Source organism: Schistocerca gregaria, unplaced genomic scaffold (genome assembly GCF_023897955.1).
Source record: "Schistocerca gregaria isolate iqSchGreg1 unplaced genomic scaffold, iqSchGreg1.2 ptg000384l, whole genome shotgun sequence".
Lineage (NCBI taxonomy): Eukaryota > Metazoa > Arthropoda > Insecta > Orthoptera > Acrididae > Schistocerca > Schistocerca gregaria.
In genome coordinates this window covers 659526-680635 of record NW_026061827.1, presented here as the reverse complement: position 1 = coordinate 680635, position 21110 = coordinate 659526, and positions in this window count along the sequence as shown.

Below are 21110 nucleotides of genomic sequence, written 5' to 3'. Positions count from 1 at the left end.
GTCTTGTAGGTATCTTTTCTCTCGGAAACATTGACATTTATAGTCCGGAAACTTACGTCGCATGCTGACGTTTCTGGTGGCACCACAAGCAACAACACAGAAGCTTCTAAACTGAAGCAATTGGAAATTAAGAAGTAATAAAAGACAAGTTTTAGTTATCAAAATATCAATTACATTCCTTTTGCCATGCATTGCAGTTGAACGTGGACCTTAAGAATTTTCACTAGTCGAGGTCTGGCAGCCACATAAAACGAGAATAAGGGGGACGTGTTAGTATGTAATAACAACATAAGAAGAACTCTGTTTCGTCATTTGCTTTCGTAATGATGTTAAGCCAGGTCGTCTTGTTGGTAACTTTTCTCTCGGAAGCATTGACATTTATAGTCTGGAAACTTATGTCGCATGCTGACGTTTCTGGTGGCACCACAAGCAACAACACAGAAGCTTCTAAACTGAAGCAATCGGAAATTAAGAAGTAATAAAAGACAAGTTTTAGTTTTCAAAATGTCAATTACATTCCTTTTGCCATGCATTGCAGTTGAACGTGGACCTTAAGATTTTGCACTAGTCGAGGTCTGGCAGCCACATAAAACGAGAATAAGGGGGACGTGTTAGTATGTAATAACAACATAAGAAGAACTCTGTTTCGTCATTTGCTTTCGTAATGATGTTAAGCCAGGTCGTCTTGTTGGTAACTTTTCTCTCGGAAACATTGACATTTATAGTCTGGAAACTTACGTCGCATGCTGACGTTTCTGGTGGCACCACAAGCAACAACACAGAAGCTTCTCAATTGAAGCAATCGGAAGTTAAAAAGTAATAAAAGACAAGTTTTAGTTATCAAAATATCAATTACATTCCTTTTCACATGCATTGCAGTTGAACGTGGACCTTAAGATTTTGCACTAGTCGAGGTCTGGCAGCCACATAAAACGAGAATAAGGGGGGCGTGTTAGTATGTAATAACAACATAAGAAGAACTGTGTTTCGTCATTTGCTATCGTAATGATATAAAGCCAGGTCGTCTTGTTGGTAACTTTTCTCTCTGAAACATTGACATTTATAGTCTGGAAACTTAGTCGAATGCTGACGTTTCTGGTGTCACCACAAGCAAGAACACAGAAGCTTCTAAACTGAAGCAATCTGAAATTAAGCAGTAATAAAAGACAAGTTTTAGTTATCAAAATATTTATTATTTCCCGTTTGCCATGCATTGCAGTTGAACGTGGACCTTAAGATTTTGCACTAGTCGAGGTCTGGCAGCCACATAAAACGAGAATAAGGGGGACGTGTTAGTATGTAATAACAACATAAGAAGACCTCCTGTTTCGTCATTTGCTTTCGTAATGATGTTGGTTGAAACCAAACATTTCTTCCGACGCTATCCGAATTGCTGGTTACTCTCTCCTAAGGGCAGATCGTGAAACACGACGCGGGGGTGGTGTGGGTGCCTATGTTCGCTCTGATCTGACACCTACTGTGCTATGCACATCGGATGCAAAGGGCGAAGGAGAAGCAGAGTTCTTGTTTTTCGAAATATATACATCTAATCAGAAACTGCTAATTGGAGTAATCTATAAACCTCCAAACGTCGGTGCCATGTCCTCCTTTCAGTCTGCCCTGTCCTCACTCGTGACACAGTATGAACACATAATCATTATGGGCGACACAAACATCGACTTACACTTAAAATCTCCCTCTGCCGAAAAACTAAGGCGACTGTTCCACTCCAATGATATGAGTTTAACACCGCTGGACCCAACTCATCACACGCCACACAGCCACACAATCATAGATATAATAGCAACAAAGCGACCAGATAAAATAATCCGCGCCAATCAGACATCCGCTCCGGGACTCTCTGCTCATGACGTGATATTTTTAAATTACTCAATGCATACTACCAAAGAAAAATCTCACCTGGTAACCTACAGAAACTTAAAAAATGTTAACCATGACGCTCTTCAAAAGGATTGCTCAGACATCCCTTGGCATGATATAAACGATGAACCGACTTTAGACGAAAAAATTCGGCAATTATGTCGCAAAATTATTGCACTGTATGATAAACATGCTCCTCAACGCACTGTTAAGGTAAAGAGAGCTCCCGCTCCGTGGCTCACCACTGCATTACGTCAGTTAATGAATAAACGTGATGCTGCACATAGGGCCTTTAAGCGTAACCCAACTCCCGAGGCGTACGAAGCTTATAGGAAACTCCGAAACAGAACCAAGCAAAGCGTGAGGAATGCCAAAATCAGACATGCCCGCTCTGTCGTATGCGGCATATCAAAACCTGCTGCACTGTGGAAAAAGCTGCGCAGTTTCGGTATAGGGAAGCGAAGATCTGACGCTGTTTATCAAGCGTCTGCAGTAGAATTAAACGATTTCTTCTCAACAGCTGCAAACTGCCACGCAGCGACAAATTACCAGCCCCAAGATATCAATCTCTCGAGAGACAGGTTTTTCCTAAAACATGTCACTACCGGCACAGTACACAAGGCAATTATGAGAATCTCTTCCGAGGCAGTAGGAAATGATGGAGTGAGCATTGGCATGATTAAGAACGTCGTAGACACTATTATTCCATTTATCACAGACATCTTCAACCTGTCTCTTGTCAGTAGTACATATCCTACTGAGTGGAAGCAAAGTTTAATTAAGCCTATACCCAAGACTGACAACCCTAAGTCGCCAGGTGACTACAGGCCGATCAGCATACTACCTGCAATTTCTAAAGCCCTAGAGCACATCGTCCATGAACAACTGACGGATTACCTCAAAACTCATAACGTCCATGACGAATATCAGTCAGGCTTTCGAAAGCACCATAGTACAGCAACCGCATTAATCAAAGTAACTGATGACATTAAACATGCTATGGACAGACGTGAAGCTACTATCCTAACACTGCTTGACTTTAGCAAGGCTTTTGACACAGTTGACTTCGATATATTACTAATTAAAATGAAACAGCTGAATTTCTCAAACAGCGCAATACAATGGTTCAACAGCTACCTCAAAAACAGAAGTCAACAAGTCATTTGTGGGTCGGAAAACTCATCATGGAAAAGCGTGCGCTCTGGAGTTCCCCAAGGCTCCGTCCTTGGTCCACTACTCTTCTCACTGTACATTAATGATATTTCTTCAGTGATTCACTCCTGCAACTACCATCTTTATGCCGACGACATCCAACTGTACATAAGTGCAAGCCCCAAAAACATTGCTGGCGCAGTAGCGAGTATGAACGCAGATCTTTGTTCTGTTTCTCGATGGGCACAGAACCTAGGTCTGAAACTAAACCCCAAGAAATCCCAGGTCATACTTATATCTCATCCAAAGTTAATCAGCCGGTACTTTCGCGAAACAGTCCCTAAAATACTCCTCAATGGTATCCATCTACCATACCAAAAAACAGTAAAAGACCTTGGAATAATCTTGGATGAACACGTAAACTGGGAAGAACAAACAGTCACAGCTTGCCGGAAATCGCTCTCTTCCCTACATGCAATTCAAAAGTTTAGAAAAATATTTCCAACCTATGTTAAACAAAAATTAGTCCAAACACTAGCCTTTCCTAATCTTTACTACTGCGATGTAGTTCAACACGGCACAAATAGTGAAAATTCTAGATGCCTCGAGCTAGTGATGAATGCTTGCGTTAGATACGTGTGCAATATTCGGTTGTATGATCATATCAGTCCTTCATACTCCCAGCTAGGTTGGATACGCCCACATACGGCACGCGATCTCCACACGATGTGCTTACTTCATCGATTTCTTAGCCACTGGTGCCCCCAATACTTATCTTCTCACATTAAACACCTATCGTCATTCCACAATCGCAACACTAGATTGGATACGTCTATCATCTTGGCTGTACCTTTACATAACACAAAATCTTTCTCCGTGTCATTCTCCATCTCAGCCATACGACTATGGAACGCGCTCCCCTGTGATCTGCGTCTTATCAAGAACTACTCAACATTCAAGAGGGAACTCAAAGCTTACATATTAGGGACGGTATAACCACCGTTCTTGTGCCCCTCCCATCTCTTTCTTTCTCCTCTCCATCACAGCTTCGAATTTTACCGTTCTATTTCTCTTCCTCTAACCTATCTACCTCTTATATATCTCTTTCACCCCATTCTATCGTTTTATGTCTCTGCTCGATGAGAATAACTCACAAGCTGCAAGAACATAACGAGAAAATTCCCAACTAACAATGGGACTGACATTCAGAAAAGAAAAGTATGTTTACTTTCATATACATAGTCATTATTATTGTTATTATTACTATTATTATTATTATTATTATTATTATTATTATTATTATTATTATTATTATTATTATTGATTGTTATAATTATTTTTTATTGTTATAATTATCATTATACTACTGTTATAATATCTATTTTTTTCTTTAACATCAATACTGCATAATAGGCTATATGTCCTTAATGTTAAGTAGAAACTGTAACTCGTTCAACCTGAGTATGCCTGGTTAGGTGTAAGAGAGGGCCTGAAGGCCCTAATCTTGCCAGGTAAAATAAATGCATAAATAAATAAATAAATAAATAAAGCCAGGTCGTCTTGTTGGTAACTTTCCTCTCTGAAACATTGACATTTATAGTCTGGAAACTTACGTCGCATGCTGACGTTTCTGGTGGCAACACAAGCAAGAACACAGAGGCTTCTAAACTGAAGCAATCGGAAATTAAGAAGTAATAAAAGACAAGATTTAGTTATCAAAATAACAATTACATTCCTTTTGCCATGCATTGCAGTTGAACGTGGACCTTAAGATTTTGCACTAATCGAGGTCTGGCAGCAACATAAAACGAGAATAAGGGGGACGTGTTAGTATGTAATAACAACATAAGAAGAACTCCGTTTCGTCATTTGCTTTCGTAATGATGTAAAGCCAGGTCGTCTTGTTGGTAACTTTTCTCTCGGAAACATTGACATTTATAGCCTGGAAACTTACGTCGCATGCTGACGTTTCTGGTGGCACCACAAGCAACAACACAGAAGCTTCTAAACTGAAGCAATCGGAAATTAAGGAGTAATAAAAGACAAGTTTTAGTTATCAAAATATCAATTACATTCCTTTTTCCATGCATTGCAGTTGAACGATGACCTTAAGATTTTGCACTAGTCGAGGGCTGGCAGCAACAAAAAACGAGAATAAGGGGGACGTGTTAGTATGTAATAACAACATAAGAAGAACTCTGTTTCGTCATTTGCTTTCGTAATGATGTTAAGCCAGGTCGTCTTGTTGGTAACTTTTCTCTCGGAAACATTGACATTTATAGTCTGGAAACTTACGTCGCATGCTGACGTTTCTGGTGGCACCACAAGCAAGAACACAGAAGCTTCTAAACTGAAGCAATTGGAAATTAAGAAGTAATAAAAGACAAGTTTTAGTTATCAAAATATCAATTACATTCCTTTTGCCATGCATTGCAGTTGAACGTGGACCTTAAGAATTTGCACTAGTCGAGGTCTGGCAGCCACATAAAACGAGAATAAGGGGGACGTGTTAGTATGTAATAACAACATAAGAAGAACTCTGTTTCGTCATTTGCTTTCGTAATGATGTTAAGCCAGGTCGTCTTGTTGGTAACTTTTCTCTCGGAAACATTGACATTTATAGTCTGGAAACTTATGTCGCATGCTGACGTTTCTGGTGGCACCACAAGCAACAACACAGAAGCTTCTAAACTGAAGCAATCGGAAATTAAGAAGTAATAAAAGACAAGTTTTAGTTTTCAAAATATCAATTACATTCCTTTTGCCATGCATTGCAGTTGAACGTGGACCTTAAGATTTTGCACTAGTCGAGGTCTGGCAGCCACATAAAACGAGAATAAGGGGGACGTGTTAGTATGTAATAACAAAATAAGAAGACCTCTGTTTCCTAATTTGCTTTGATAAAAATGTAAAGCCAGGTCGTATTGTTGGTAACTTTTCTGTATGAAACATTGACATTTATAGTCTGGAAACTAACGTCGCATGCTGACGTTTCTGGTGGCACCACAAGCAAGAACACAGAAGCTTCCAAACTGAAGCAATCGGAAATTAAGAAGTAACAAGAGATAAGTTTTAGTTATCAAAATATCAATTACATTCCTCTTGCCATGCATTGCAGTTGAACGTGGACCTTAAGATTTTGCACTAATCGAGGTCTGGCAGCCACATAAAACGAGAATAAGGGGGCGTTTTAGTATGTAATAACAAAATAAGAAGAACTCTCTTTCGTCATTTGCTTTCGTAATGATGTAAAGCCATGTCGTCTTGTTCGTAACTTTTCTCTCGGAAACATTGACATTTATAGTCTGGAAACTTACGTCGCATGCTAACGTTTCTGGTGGCACCACAAACAACAACACAGAAGCTTCTAAACTAAAGCAATCGGAAATTAAGAAGTAATAAAAGGCAAGTGTTAGTTATCAAAATATCAATTACATTCCTTTTGCCATGCATTGCAGTTGAACGTGGACCTTAAGATTTTGCACTAGTCGAGGTCTGGCAGCCACATAAAACGAGAATAAGGGGGACGTGTTAGTATGTAATAACAACATAAGAAGAACTCTGTTTCGTCATTTGCTTTCGTAATGATGTTAAGCCAGGTCGTCTTGTTGGTAACTTTTCTCTCGGAAACATTGACATTTATAGTCTGGAAACTTACGTCGCATGCTAACGTTTCTGGTGGCACCACAAACTACAACACAGAAGCTTCTAAACTAAAGCAATCGGAAATTAAGAAGTAATAAAAGGCAAGTTTAAGTTATCAAAATATCAATTACATTCCTTTTGCCATGCATTGCAGTTGAACGTGGACCTTAAGATTTTGCACTAGTCGAGGTCTGGCAGCCACATAAAACGAGAATAAGGGGGGCGTGTTAGTATGTAATAACAACATAAGAAGAACTGTGTTTCGTCATTTGCTATCGTAATGATATAAAGCCAGGTCGTCTTGTTGGTAACTTTTCTCTCTGAAACATTGACATTTATAGTCTGGAAACTTAGTCGCATGCTGACGTTTCTGGTGTCACCACAAGCAAGAACACAGAAGCTTCTAAACTGAAGCAATCTGAAATTAAGCAGTAATAAAAGACAAGTTTTAGTTATCAAAATATTTATTATTTCCCGTTTGCCATGCATTGCAGTTGAACGTGGACCTTAAGATTTTGCACTAGTCGAGGTCTGGCAGCCACATAAAACGAGAATAAGGGGGACGTGTTAGTATGTAATAACAACATAAGAAGACCTCCTGTTTCGTCATTTGCTTTCGTAATGATGTTGGTTGAAACCAAACATTTCTTCCGACGCTATCCGAATCGCTGGTTACTCTCTCCTAAGGGCAGATCGTGAAACACGACGCGGGGGTGGTGTGGGTGCCTATGTTCGCTCTGATCTGACACCTACTGTGCTATGCACATCGGATGCAAAGGGCGAAGGAGAAGCAGAGTTCTTGTTTTTCGAAATATATACATCAAATCAGAAACTGCTAATTGGAGTAATCTATAAACCTCCAAACGTCGGTGCCATGTCCTCCTTTCAGTCTGCCCTGTCCTCACTCGTGACACAGTATGAACACATAATCATTATGGGCGACACAAACATCGACTTACACTTAAAATCTCCCTCTGCCGAAAAACTAAGGCGACTGTTCCACTCCAATGATATGAGTTTAACACCGCTGGACCCAACTCATCACACGCCACACAGCCACACAATCATAGATATAATAGCAACAAAGCGACCAGATAAAATAATCCGCGCCAATCAGACATCCGCTCCGGGACTCTCTGCTCATGACGTGATATTTTTAAATTACTCAATGCATACTACCAAAGAAAAATCTCACCTGGTAACCTACAGAAACTTAAAAAATGTTAACCATGACGCTCTTCAAAAGGATTGCTCAGACATCCCTTGGCATGATATAAACGATGAACCGACTTTAGACGAAAAAATTCGGCAATTATGTCGCAAAATTATTGCACTGTATGATAAACATGCTCCTCAACGCACTGTTAAGGTAAAGAGAGCTCCCGCTCCGTGGCTCACCACTGCATTACGTCAGTTAATGAATAAACGTGATGCTGCACATAGGGCCTTTAAGCGTAACCCAACTCCCGAGGCGTACGAAGCTTATAGGAAACTCCGAAACAGAACCAAGCAAAGCGTGAGGAATGCCAAAATCAGACATGCCCGCTCTGTCGTATGCGGCATATCAAAACCTGCTGCACTGTGGAAAAAGCTGCGCAGTTTCGGTATAGGGAAGCGAAGATCTGACGCTGTTTATCAAGCGTCTGCAGTAGAATTAAACGATTTCTTCTCAACAGCTGCAAACTGCCACGCAGCGACAAATTACCAGCCCCAAGATATCAATCTCTCGAGAGACAGGTTTTTCCTAAAACATGTCACTACCGGCACAGTACACAAGGCAATTATGAGAATCTCTTCCGAGGCAGTAGGAAATGATGGAGTGAGCATTGGCATGATTAAGAACGTCGTAGACACTATTATTCCATTTATCACAGACATCTTCAACCTGTCTCTTGTCAGTAGTACATATCCTACTGAGTGGAAGCAAAGTTTAATTAAGCCTATACCCAAGACTGACAACCCTAAGTCGCCAGGTGACTACAGGCCGATCAGCATACTACCTGCAATTTCTAAAGCCCTAGAGCACATCGTCCATGAACAACTGACGGATTACCTCAAAACTCATAACGTCCATGACGAATATCAGTCAGGCTTTCGAAAGCACCATAGTACAGCAACCGCATTAATCAAAGTAACTGATGACATTAAACATGCTATGGACAGACGTGAAGCTACTATCCTAACACTGCTTGACTTTAGCAAGGCTTTTGACACAGTTGACTTCGATATATTACTAATTAAAATGAAACAGCTGAATTTCTCAAACAGCGCAATACAATGGTTCAACAGCTACCTCAAAAACAGAAGTCAACAAGTCATTTGTGGGTCGGAAAACTCATCATGGAAAAGCGTGCGCTCTGGAGTTCCCCAAGGCTCCGTCCTTGGTCCACTACTCTTCTCACTGTACATTAATGATATTTCTTCAGTGATTCACTCCTGCAACTACCATCTTTATGCCGACGACATCCAACTGTACATAAGTGCAAGCCCCAAAAACATTGCTGGCGCAGTAGCGAGTATGAACGCAGATCTTTGTTCTGTTTCTCGATGGGCACAGAACCTAGGTCTGAAACTAAACCCCAAGAAATCCCAGGTCATACTTATATCTCATCCAAAGTTAATCAGCCGGTACTTTCGCGAAACAGTCCCTAAAATACTCCTCAATGGTATCCATCTACCATACCAAAAAACAGTAAAAGACCTTGGAATAATCTTGGATGAACACGTAAACTGGGAAGAACAAACAGTCACAGCTTGCCGGAAATCGCTCTCTTCCCTACATGCAATTCAAAAGTTTAGAAAAATATTTCCAACCTATGTTAAACAAAAATTAGTCCAAACACTAGCCTTTCCTAATCTTTACTACTGCGATGTAGTTCAACACGGCACAAATAGTGAAAATTCTAGATGCCTCGAGCTAGTGATGAATGCTTGCGTTAGATACGTGTGCAATATTCGGTTGTATGATCATATCAGTCCTTCATACTCCCAGCTAGGTTGGATACGCCCACATACGGCACGCGATCTCCACACGATGTGCTTACTTCATCGATTTCTTAGCCACTGGTGCCCCCAATACTTATCTTCTCACATTAAACACCTATCGTCATTCCACAATCGCAACACTAGATTGGATACGTCTATCATCTTGGCTGTACCTTTACATAACACAAAATCTTTCTCCATGTCATTCTCCATCTCAGCCATACGACTATGGAACGCGCTCCCCTGTGATCTGCGTCTTATCAAGAACTACTCAACATTCAAGAGGGAACTCAAAGCTTACATATTAGGGACGGTATAACCACCATTCTTGTGCCCCTCCCATCTCTTTCTTTCTCCTCTCCATCACAGCTTCGAATTTTACCGTTCTATTTCTCTTCCTCTAACCTATCTACCTCTTATATATCTCTTTCACCCCATTCTATCGTTTTATGTCTCTGCTCGATGAGAATAACTCACAAGCTGCAAGAACATAACGAGAAAATTCCCAACTAACAATGGGACTGACATTCAGAAAAGAAAAGTATGTTTACTTTCATATACATAGTCATTATTATTATTATTATTACTATTATTATTATTATTATTATTATTATTATTATTATTATTATTATTATTATTGATTGTTATAATTATTTTTTATTGTTATAATTATCATTATACTACTGTTATAATATCTATTTTTTTCTTTAACATCAATACTGCATAATAGGCTATATGTCCTTAATGTTAAGTAGAAACTGTAACTCGTTCAACCTGAGTATGCCTGGTTAGGTGTAAGAGAGGGCCTGAAGGCCCTAATCTTGCCAGGTAAAATAAATGCATCAATAAATAAATAAATAAATAAAGCCAGGTCGTCTTGTTGGTAACTTTCCTCTCTGAAACATTGACATTTATAGTCTGGAAACTTACGTCGCATGCTGACGTTTCTGGTGGCAACACAAGCAAGAACACAGAGGCTTCTAAACTGAAGCAATCGGAAATTAAGAAGTAATAAAAGACAAGTTTTAGTTATCAAAATAACAATTACATTCCTTTTGCCATGCATTGCAGTTGAACGTGGACCTTAAGATTTTGCACTAATCGAGGTCTGGCAGCAACATAAAACTAGAATAAGGGGGACGTGTTAGTATGTAATAACAACATAAGAAGAACTCCGTTTCGTCATTTGCTTTCGTAATGATGTAAAGCCAGGTCGTCTTGTTGGTAACTTTTCTCTCGGAAACATTGACATTTATAGCCTGGAAACTTACGTCGCATGCTGACGTTTCTGGTGGCACCACAAGCAACAACACAGAAGCTTCTAAACTGAAGCAATCGGAAATTAAGGAGTAATAAAAGACAAGTTTTAGTTATCAAAATATCAATTACATTCCTTTTTCCATGCATTGCAGTTGAACGATGACCTTAAGATTTTGCACTAGTCGAGGGCTGGCAGCAACAAAAAACGAGAATAAGGGGGACGTGTTAGTATGTAATAACAACATAAGAAGAACTCTGTTTCGTCATTTGCTTTCGTAATGATGTTAAGCCAGGTCGTCTTGTTGGTAACTTTTCTCTCGGAAACATTGACATTTATAGTCTGGAAACTTACGTCGCATGCTGACGTTTCTGGTGGCACCACAAGCAAGAACACAGAAGCTTCTAAACTAAAGCAATCGGAAATTAAGAAGTAATAAAAGACAAGTTTTCGTTATCAAAATATTAATTATTTCGCGTTTGTCATGAATTGCAGTTGAACGTGGACCTTAAGGTTTTGCACTAGTCGAGGTCTGGCAGCCACATAAAAGGAGAATAAGGGGGACGTGTTAATATGTAATAACAACATAAGAAGAACTCTGTTTCGTCATTTGCTTTCGTAATGATGCAAAGTCAGGTCGTCTTGTTGGTAACTTTTCTCTCGGAAACATTGACATTTATAGTCTGGAAACTTACGTCGCATGATGACGTTTCTGGTGGCACCACAATGTAGGACACAGAAGCTTCTAAACTGAAGCAATCGGAAATTAAGAAGTAATAAAAGACAAGTTCTAGTTATCAAAATATTAATTATTTCGCGTTTGCCATGCATTGCAGTTGAACGTGGACTTTAAGATTTTGCACAAGTCGAGGTCTGGCAGCCACATAAAACGAGAATAAGGGGAACGTGTTAGTATGTAATAACAACATAAGAAGAACTCTGTTTCGTCATTTGCTTTCGTAATGATGTAAAGCCAGGTCGTCTTGTTGGTAACTTTTCTCTCGGAAACATTGACATTTATAGTCTGGAAACAACGTCGCATGCTGACGTTTCTGGTGGCACCACAAGCAACAACACAGAAGCTTCTCAATTGAAGCAATCGGAAATTAAGAAGTAATAAAAGACAAGTTTTAGTTATCAAAATATCAATTACATTCCTTTTCCATGCATTGCAGTTGAACGTGGACCTTAAGATTTTGCACTAGTCGAGGTCTGGCAGCCACATAAAACGAGAATAAGGGGGACGTGTTAGTATGTAATAACAACATAAGAAGAACTGTGTTTCGTAATTTGCTATCGTAATGATGTAAAGCCAGGTCGTCTTGTTGGTAACTCTTCTCTCTGAAACATTGACATTTATAGTCTGGAAACTTAGTCGCATGCTGACGTTTCTGGTGGCACCACAAGCAAGAACACAGAAGCTTCTAAACTGAAGCAATCTGTTTTAAGCAGTAATAAAAGACAAGTTTTAGTTATCAAAATATTTATTATTTCCCGTTTGCCATGCATTGCAGTTGAACGTGGACCTTAAGATTTTGCACTAGTCGATGTCTGGCAGCCACATAAAACGAGAATAAGGGGGACGTGTTAGTATGTAATAACAACATAAGAAGAACTCTGTTTCGTCATTTGCTTTCGTAATGATGTAAAGCCACGTCGTCTTGTTGGTAACTTTTCTCTCGGAAACATTGACATTTATAGTCTGGAAACTTACGTCGCATGCTGACGTTTCTGGTGGCACCACAAGCAACAACACAGAAGCTTCTAAACTGAAGCAATCGGAAATTAAGAAGTAATAAAAGACAAGTTTTAGTTATCAAAATATTAATTACATTCCTTTTGCCATGCATTGCAGTTGAACGTGGACCTTAATATTTTGCACTAGTCGAGGTCTGGCAGCCACATAAAACGAGAATAAGGGGGACGTGTTAGTATGTAATAACAACATAAGAAGAACTCTGTTTCGTCATTTGCTTTCATAATGATGTAAAGCCAGGTCGTCTTGTTGGTAACTTTTCTCTCGGAAACATTGACATTTATAGTCTGGAAACTTATGTCGCATGCTAACGTTTCTGGTGGCACCACAAGCAACAACACAGAAGCTTCTAAACTGAAGCAATTGGAAATTAAGAAGTAATAAAAGACAAGTTTTAGTTATCAAAATATCAAATACATTCCTGTTGCCATCATTGCAGATGAACGTGGACCTTAAGATTTTGCACTAGTCGAGGTCTGGCAGCAACATAAAACGAGAATAAGGGGGACGTGTTAGTATGTAATAACAACATAAGAAGAACTCTGTTTCGTCATTTGCTTTCGTAAAGATGTAATGCCAGGTCGTCCTGTTGGTAACTTTTCTCTCGGAAACATTGACATTTATAGTCTGGAAACTTACGTCGCATGCTGACGTTTCTGGTGGCACCACAAGCAACAACACAGAAGCTTCTAAACTGACGGAACCGGAAATAAAGAAGTAATAAAAGACAAGTTTTAGTTATCAAAATATTTATTATTTCCCGTTTGCCATGCATTGCAGTTGACGTGGACCTTAAGATTTTGCACTAGTCGAGGTCTGGCAGCCACATAAAACGAGAATAAGGGGGACGTGTTAGTATGTAATAACAACATAAGAAGAACTCTGTTTCGTCATTTGCTTTCGTAATGATGTAAAGCCAGGTCGTCTTGTTGGTAACTTTTCTCTCGGAAACATTGACATTTATAGTCTGGAAACTTAGTCGCATGCTGACGTTTCTGGTGGCACCACAAGCAACAACACAGAAGCTTCTAAACTGAAGCAATCGGAAATTAAGGAGTAATAAAGGACAAGTTTTAGTTATCAAAATATTAATTATTTCCCGTTTGTCATGCATTGCAGTTGAACGTGGACCTTAAGATTTTGCACTAGTCGATGTCTGGCAGCTACATAAAACGAGAATAAGGGGGACGTGTTAGTATGTAATAACAACATAAGACGAACTCTGTTTCGTCATTTGCTTTCGTAATGATGTAAAGCCAGGTCGTCTTGTTTGTAACTTTTCTCTCGGAAACATTGACATTTATAGTCTGGAAACTTACGTCGCATGCTGACGTTTCTGGTGGCACCACAAGCAAGAACACAGAAGCTTCTAAACTGAAGCAATCGGAAATAAAGAAGTAATAAAAGAGAAGTTTTAGTTATCAAAATATCAATTACATTCCTTTTGCCAAGCATTGCAGTTGAACGTGGACCTTAAGATTTTGCACTAGTCGTGGTCTGGCAGCCACATAAAACGAGAATAAGGGGGACGTGTTAGTATGTAATAACAACATAAGAAGAACTCTGTTTCGTAATTTGCTTTCGTAATGATGTAAAGCCAGGTCGTCTTGCTGGTAACTTTTCTCTCGGAAACATTGACATTTATAGTCTGGAAACTTACGTCGCATGCTGACGTTTCTGGTGGCAGCACAAGTAAGAACACAGAAGCTTCTAATCTGCAGCAATCGGAAATTAAGGAGTAATGACAGACAAGTTTTAGTTATCAAAATATCAATTACATTCCTTTTGCCATGCATTGCAGTTGAACGTGGACCTTAAGATTTTGCAGTAGTTGAGGTCTGGCAGCCACATAAAACGAGAATAAGGGGGACGTGTTAGTATGTAATAACAACATAAGAAGAACTCTGTTTCGTCATTTGCTTTCGTAATGATGTAAAGCCAGGTCGTCTTGTTGGTAACTTTTCTCTCGGAAACATTGACATTTATAATCTGGAAACTTATGTCGCATGCTGACGTTTCTGGTGGCACCACAAGCAACAACACAGAAGCTTCTAAACTGAAGCAATCGGAAATTAAGAAGTATTAAAAGACAAGTTTTAGTTATCAAAATATCAATTACATTCCTTTTGCCATGCATTGCAGTTGAACGTGGACCTTAAGATTTTGCACTAGTCGAGGTCTGGCAGCCACATAAAACGAGAATAAGGGGGACGTGTTAGTATGTAATAACAACATAAGAAGAACTGGGTTTCGTCATTTGCTTTCGTAATGATGTAAAGCCAGGTCGTCTTGTTGGTGACTTTTCTCTTGGAAACATTGACATTTATAGTCTGGAAACTTACGTCGCATGCTGACGTTTCTGGTGGCACCACAAGCAACAACACAGAAGCTTCTAAACTGACGGAACCGGAAATAAAGAAGTAATAAAAGACAAGTTTTAGTTATCAAAATATTTATTATTTCCCGTTTGCCATGCATTGCAGTTGACGTGGACCTTAAGATTTTGCACTAGTCGAGGTCTGGCAGCCACATAAAACGAGAATAAGGGGGACGTGTTAGTATATAATAACAACATAAGAAGAACTCTGTTTCGTCATTTGCTTTCGTAATGATGTAAAGCCAGGTCGTCTTGTTGGTAACTTTTCTCTCTGAAACATTGACATTTATAGTCTGGAAACTTAGTCGCATGCTGACGTTTCTGGTGGCACCACAAGCAACAACACAGAAGCTTCTAAACTGAAGCAATCGGAAATTAAGAAGTAATAAAAGGGGGACGTGTTAGTATGTAATAACAACATAAGAAAAACTCGGTTTCGTCATTTGCTTTCGTAATGATGTAAAGCCAGGTCGTCTTGTTGGTAACTTTTCTCTCGGAAACATTGACATTTATAGTCTGGAAACTTACGTCGCATGCTGACGGTTCTGGTGGCACCACAAGCAAGAAGATTTAGTTATCAAAATATCAATTAAATACCTTTTGCCATGCATTGCAGTTGAACGTGGACCTTAAGGTTTTGCACTAGTCGCGGTCTGGCAGCCACATAAAACCTGAATATGGGGGATGTGTTAGTATGTAATAACAACATAAGAAGAACTCTGTTTCGTCATTTGTTTTCGTAATGATGTAAAGCCACGTCGTCTTGTTGGTAACTTTTCTCTCGGAAACATTGACATTTATAGTCTGGAAACGTACGTCGCATGCTGACGTTTCTGGTGTCACCACAAGCAACAACACAGAAGCTTCTGAACTGAAGCAATCGGAAATTAAGAAGTAATAAATGACAAGTTTTACTTATCAAAATATTAATTATTTCCCGTTTGCCATGCCTTGCAGTTGAACGTGGGCCTTAAGATTTTGCACTAGTCGAGGTCTGGAAGCCACATAAAACGAGAATGAGGGGGACGTGTTAGTATGTAATAACAACATAAGAAGAACTCTGTTTCGTCATTTGCTTTCGTAATGATGTAAAGCCAGGTCGTCTTGCTGGTAACTTTTCTCTCGGAAACATTGACATTTATAGTCTGGAAACTTAGTCGCATGCTGACGTTTCTGGTGGCACCACAAGCAACAACACAGAAGCTTCTAAACTGAAGCAATCGGAAATAAAAGAAGTATTAAAAGACAAGTTTTAGTTATCAAAATATCAATTACATTCCTTTTGCCATGCATTGCAGTTGAACGTGGACCTTAAGATTTTGCACTAGTCGAGGTCTGGCAGCCACATAAAACGAGAATAAGGGGGACGTGTTAGTATGTAATAACAACATAAGAAGAACTGGGTTTCGTCATTTGCTTTCGTAATGATGTAAAGCCAGCTCGTCTTGTTGGTGACTTTTCTCTTGGAAACATTGACATTTATAGTCTGGAAACTTACGTCGCATGCTGACTTTTCTGGTGGCACCACAAGCAAGAACACAGAAGCTTCTAAACTGAAGCAATCGGAAATAAAAGAAGTAATAAAAGAGAAGTTTTAGTTATCAAAATATCAATTACATTCCTTTTGCCAAGCATTGCAGTTGAACGTGGACCTTAGGATTTTGCACTAGTCGTGGTCTGGGAGCCACATAAAACGAGAATAAGGGGGACGTGTTAGTATGTAATAACAACATAAGAAGAACTCTGTTTCGTAATTTGCTTTCGTAATGATGTAAAGCCAGGTCGTCTTGTTGGTAACTTTTCTCTCGGAAACATTGACATTTATAGCCTGGAAACTTACGTCGCATGCTGACGTTTCTGGTGGCACCACAAGCAACAACACAGAAGCTTCTAAACTGAAGCAATCGGAAATTAAGGAGTAATAAAAGACAAGTTTTAGTTATCAAAATATCAATTACATTCCTTTTTCCATGCATTGCAGTTGAACGATGACCTTAAGATTTTGCACTAGTCGAGGGCTGGCAGCAACAAAAAACGAGAATAAGGGGGACGTGTTAGTATGTAATAACAACATAAGAAGAACTCTGTTTCGTCATTTGCTTTCGTAATGATGTTAAGCCAGGTCGTCTTGTTGGTAACTTTTCTCTCGGAAACAATGACATTTATAGTCTGGAAACTTACGTCGCATGCTGACGTTTCTGGTGGCACCACAAGCAAGAACACAGAAGCTTCTAAACTGAAGCAATCGGAAATTAAGAAGTAATAAAAGACAAGTTATACTTATCAAAATATTAATTATTTCGCGTTTGTCATGAATTGCAGTTGAACGTGGACCTTAAGGTTTTGCACTAGTCGAGGTCTGGCAGCGACATAAAAGGAGAATAAGGGGGACGTGTTAATATGTAATAACAACATAAGAAGAACTCTGTTTCGTCATTTGCTTTCGTAATGATGCAAAGTCAGGTCGTCTTGTTGGTAACTTTTCTCTCGGAAACATTGACATTCATAGTCTGGAAACTTACGTCGCATGCCGACGTTTCTGGTGGCACCACAATGTAGGACACAGAAGCTTCTAAACTGAAGCAATCGGAAATTAAGAAGTAATAAAAGACAAGTTCTAGTTATCAAAATATTAATTATTTCGCGTTTGCCATGCATTGCAGTTGAACGTGGACTTTAAGATTTTGCACAAGTCGAGGTCTGGCAGCCACATAAAACGAGAATAAGGGGAACGTGTTAGTATGTAATAACAACATAAGAAGAACTCTGTTTCGTCATTTGCTTTCGTAATGATGTAAAGCCAGGTCGTCTTGTTGGTAACTTTTCTCTCGGAAACATTGACATTTATAGTCTGGAAACAACGTCGCATGCTAACTTTTCTGGTGGCACCACAAGCAACAACACAGAAGCTTCTCAATTGAAGCAATCGGAAATTAAGAAGTAATAAAAGACAAGTTTTAGTTATCAAAATATCAATTACATTCCTTTTGCCATGCATTGCAGTTGAACGTGGACCTTAATATTTTGCACTAGTCGAGGTCTGGCAGCCACATAAAACGAGAATAAGGGGGACGTGTTAGTATGTAATAACAACATAAGAAGAACTCTGTTTCGTCATTTGCTTTCGTAATGATGTAAAGCCAGGTCGTCTTGTTGGTAACTTTTCTCTCGGAAACATTGACATTTATAGTCTGGAAACTTACGTCGCATGCTGACGTTTCTGGTGGCACCACAAGCAACAACACAGAAGCTTCTAAACTGAAGCAATCGGAAATTAAGAAGTAATAAAAGACAAGTTTTAGTTATCAAAATATTAATTACATTCCTTTTGCCATGCATTGCAGTTGAACGTGGACCTTAATATTTTGCACTAGTCGAGGTCTGGCAGCCACAAAAAACGAGAATAAGGGGGACGTGTTAGTATGTAATAACAACATAAGAAGAACTCTGTTTCGTCATTTGCTTTCATAATGATGTAAAGCCAGGTCGTCTTGTTGGTAACTTTTCTCTCGGAAACATTGACATTTATAGTCTGGAAACTTATGTCGCATGCCAACGTTTCTGGTGGCACCACAAGCAACAACACAGAAGCTTCTAAACTGAAGCAATTGGAAATTAAGAAGTAATAAAAGACAAGTTTTAGTTATCAAAATATCAATTACATTCCTTTTGCCATCATTGCAGATGAACGTGGACCTTAAGATTTTGCACTAGTCGAGGTCTGGCAGCCACATAAAACGAGAATAAGGGGGACGTGTTAGTATGTAATAACAACATAAGAAGAACTCTGTTTCGTCATTTGCTTTCGTAATGATGTAAAGCCAGGTCGTCTTGTTGGTAACTTTTCTCTCGGAAACATTGACATTTATAGTCTGGAAACTTACGTCGCATGCTGACGTTTCTGGTGGCACCACAAGCAACAACACAGAAGCTTCTAAACTGAAGCAATCGGAAATTAAGGTGTAATAAAAGACTAGTTTTAGTTATCAAAATATCAATTACATTCCTTTTTCCATGCATTGCAGTTGAACGATGACCTTAAGATTTTGCACTGGTCGAGGTCTGGCAGCAACATAAAACGAGAATAAGGGGGACGTGTTAGTATGTAATAACAACATAAGAAGAACTCTGTTTCGTCATTTGCTTTCGTAAAGATGTAATGCCAGGTCGTCCTGTTGGTAACTTTTCTCTCGGAAACATTGACATTTATAGTCTGGAAACTTACGTCGCATGCTGACGTTTCTGGTGGCACCACAAGCAACAACACAGAAGCTTCTAAACTGACGGAACCGGAAATAAAGAAGTAATAAAAGACAAGTTTTAGTTATCAAAATATTTATTATTTCCCGTTTGCCATGCATTGCAGTTGACGTGGACCTTAAGATTTTGCACTAGTCGAGGTCTGGCAGCCACATAAAACGAGAATAAGGGGGACGTGTTAGTATGTAATAACAACATAAGAAGAACTCTGTTTCGTCATTTGCTTTCGTAATGATGTAAAGCCAGGTCGTCTTGTTGGTAACTTTTCTCTCTGAAACATTGACATTTATAGTCTGGAAACTTAGTCGCATGCTGACGTTTCTGGTGGCACCACAAGCAACAACACAGAAGCTTCTAAACTGAAGCAATCGGAAATTAAGGAGTAATAAAAGACAAGTTTTAGTTATCAAAATATTAATTATTTCCCGTTTGTCATGCATTGCAGTTGAACGTGGACCTTAAGATTTTGCACTAGTCGATGTCTGGCAGCTACATAAAACGAGAATAAGGGGGACGTGTTAGTATGTAATAACAACATAAGACGAACTCTGTTTCGTCATTTGCTTTCGTAATGATGTAAAGCCAGGTCGTCTTGTTTGTAACTTTTCTCTCGGAAACATTGACATTTATAGTCTGGAAACTTACGTCGCATGCTGACGTTTCTGGTGGCACCACAAGCAAGAACACAGAAGCTTCTAAACAGAAGCAATCGGAAATTAAGAAGTAATAAAAGGGGGACGTGTTAGTATGTAATAACGACATAAGAAGAACTCGGTCTCGTCATTTGCTTTCGTAATGATGTAAAGCCAGGTGGATTTGTTGGTAACTTTTCTCTCGGAAACATTGACATTTATAGTCTTCAAACTTACGTCGCATGCTGACGGTTCTGGTGGCACCACAAGCAAGAAGTTTTAGTTATCAAGATATCAATTACATTCCTTTTCCACATGCATTGCAGTTGAACGTGGACCTTAAGGTTTTGCACTAGTCGCGGTCTGGCAGCCACATAAAACCTGAATATGGGGGATGTGTTAGTATGTAATAACAACATAAGAAGAACTCGGTTTCGTCATTTGCTTTCGTAATGATGTAAAGCCAGGTCGTCTTGTTGGTAACTTTTCTCTCGGAAACATTGACATTTATAGTCTGGAAACTTACGTCGCATGCTGACGGTTCTGGTGGCACCACAGGCAAGAAGTTTTAGTTATCAAAATATCAATTAAATTCCTTTTGCCATGCATTGCAGTTGAACGTGGACCTTAAGGTTTTGCACTAGTCGCGGTCTGGCAGCCACATAAAACCTGAATATGGGGGATGTGTTAGTATGTAATAACAACATAAGAAGAACTCTGTTTCGTCATTTTCTTTCGTAATGATGTAAAGCCACGTCGTCTTGTTGGTAACTTTTCTCTCGGAAACATTGACATTTATAGTCTGGAAACGTACGTCGCATGCTGACGTTTCTGGTGTCACCACAAGCAACAACACAGAAGCTTCTGAACTGAAGCAATCGGAAATTAAGAAGTAATAAATGACAAGTTTTACTTATCAAAATATTAATTATTTCCCGTTTGCCATGCATTGCAGTTGAACGTGGGCCTTAAGATTTTGCACTAGTCGAGGTCTGGAAGCCACATAAAACGAGAATAAGCGGAACGTGTCAGTATGTAATAACAACATAAGAAGAACTCTGTTTCGTCATTTGCTTTCGTAATGATGTAAAGCCAGGTCGTCTTGTTGGTAACTTTTCTCTCGGAAACATTGACATTTATAGTCTGGAAACTTACGTCGCATGC